This window comes from Cucumis melo, unplaced genomic scaffold, assembly GCF_025177605.1.
Source record: "Cucumis melo cultivar AY unplaced genomic scaffold, USDA_Cmelo_AY_1.0 utg000497l, whole genome shotgun sequence".
In the NCBI taxonomy this organism is placed as follows: Eukaryota; Viridiplantae; Streptophyta; class Magnoliopsida; order Cucurbitales; family Cucurbitaceae; genus Cucumis; species Cucumis melo.
Genome location: NW_026124029.1, coordinates 17,501 through 20,000, shown reverse-complemented (window position 1 = coordinate 20,000; position 2,500 = coordinate 17,501).

Genomic DNA, 2,500 nt, shown 5'->3' with positions numbered 1-2,500 from the left:
CTTATGTAAAAGGACGAAAAACATAAGTGTTAGTGAGGGTTTGGCCTTTGACTAGAAAACAAGTTGACGCAAATCATCTTTGAATGCCCAAGTATAAGATAGGAAGCTCGTGTGCAAGTCAAGGCCCAAGGCCGAGGCCTTGGAGTACAAAGCACGGCCATGGGCGCGCGCGCCGTGCGTCAGTGGGCGTCTGTGGGTCGCCCGCTGCATGCCCGTGCGTCTGCGGGGGGCGTGCGCGCAGGGTGCCGCGCGCGCCATGCGTCTGCGGGCGTGGGGCGCGCGCCGCAAGCCCATGCGACTGCAGTGGGGCGTGCGCGTAGGGTGCCGCGCACGCGATGCTTGTGCGAGCGTGGGGATCCGTCTAAGGGGCGTGCGTGCTTGGCTTGTAAGTGGCAGATGAGCCTTGTTGCCAAGATCCACCGAGATTCATCTCGACCCTACCCACACACAACTCATTTATTTCTTCCAATTGCCATGGAGGTCATATCTTATGTAAAAGGACGAAAAACATAAGTGTTAGTGAGGGGTTGGCTTTGGACTAGAAAAAAAGTTGAAGCAAATCATCTTTGAATGCCCAAGAATAAGATAGTGTGCTCGTGTGCAAGTCAAGGACCAAGGCCGAGGCCTTCGAGTACAAAGCACGGCCATGGGCGCGCGCGCCGTGCGTTAGTGGGTTTGTGTGAGTCGCGCGCTGCATGCCCGTGCGTCTGCGGGGGGCGTGCGCGCAGGGGGCCGCGCGCGCCATGCGTCTACGGGCGTGTGTGGGGCGTGCGCCGCAAGCCCAGGCGACTGCAGTGGGGCGTGTGTGGGGCGCGCGCCGCATGCCCATGGCCGAGGCTTGCACACGAACGCCTAGGGTGCCCACCATGCGCCATGCCCTTCGGGCGTGTGTGGGGCGTGCGCGCAGAGTGCTAAGCGCGGCATGCGTCTGCGGGTGTGTGTCCGCGCGCCGCATGCCCAGGCGTCTACGTGGGACGTGCGCGCAAGCCGCGCGCAGCATGCGTCTGCGTTGGGCGTGACCACCCACGTCTAGAATTCATGGAAAAAACTCTATGGAGGTTGTTGGAACAAACCCGTGCCCCCACCGTGCATGCCCACATGCCCACCGAGCATGCAGCATGCGCGCCCCCATGCGCACGAATGCGGCACGGCCATGGGCGCGCGCGCCGCATGGCCATGCGTCTGCGTGGGGCGTGCGCGCAGGGTGCCGCGCGCGCAGGGTGCCGCAATGCCCACTCAACACACAAATGTGATGTCAAACCTATGTTCTAGTGCTTGGATTGTTATGAAATTTTTTCTGGGATCTAAAAAATGTAAACAAAGGATGTCCTCCAAAAATTAGTATTTTTGGAAACGTTTTACTATTTTTAAATTATTTTTAATTTTTTAACAATAAAAATTCATAAAATATTATTGGTTGGTTCAAAAATTATGAAACTTGTTTTCCACACTCATTTGAATGTCTAAAACATAATACAATCAAGTCCCGGTCATAATAATAACACAATCAAGATTTATGGCATGGTGTGACATTTCGGCTTTTTCATATGCAAGCCTGCCAGACCCAAAAAAGCCAGAATGTACTATATAGGGGGGCGACCTGCCTGCATGGGCGGGGCGCGGGGGTACCCCTATGCCGCGGCGCCGACCCTTCAAGCACATTGCGCCCATCATGGGCACATATGCTTGGGGGGTCGGCGCCGGCGGAGTGCCACCTCCGGCCGCCGGCGGCGAGTGAGAGTGGGTGTCGAGTTGATGCTCGGATGGGCTTGCGCGGACAATGCTTGCACCTCGGTGTGGGCGTGCACTCCAAGCGGGCTTGTTCGTGAGGAGACGAGATAACTTGCGATTGCTTTGTGCTTGGTGGACGAAGGGTTCGGCCGGAGTGCCACATCCGACCGTCGGGCAAGGAGTGAGAGCGGGATGGGCGTGCTTGGACAATGCTTGCACCTCGGTGTGGGCGTGCACTCCAAGTGTGCTTGTCTTGGCGATTGTTTCGTGCTTGGCGGAGGGGTTTGGCCATAACGATGGGCTTGTCCGTCGGGCAGGGAGTGAGAGCGGGTGTCGAGTTGACGCTCGGATGGGCTTGCGCGGACAATGCTTGCACCTCGGTGTGGGCGTGCACTCCAAGCGGGCTTGTTCGTGAAGATATGAGATGTCTTGCGATTGCTTTGTGCTCGGTGGACGGGTTTTATCGGAGTGCCACGTCCGACCGTTGGGCGGGGAGTGAGAGCGGGTGTCGAGTTGATGCTCGGATGGGCTTGCGCGGACAATGCTTGCACCTCGGTGTCGGCGTGCACTCCAAGCGGGTTTGTTCATGAAGATACGAGATGTCTTGCGATTGCTTCTTGCTTGGTGGAAGGGTTTGGTTAAAATCGATGGAATGCCGGGCCCCTACGTCGGGCAAGGAGTGAGAGCGGGATGTCAAATTGACATTCTTGGATGGGTTTTGCTTGGACAATGCTTGCACCTCGGTGTGGGCGTGCACTCCAAGTGGGCT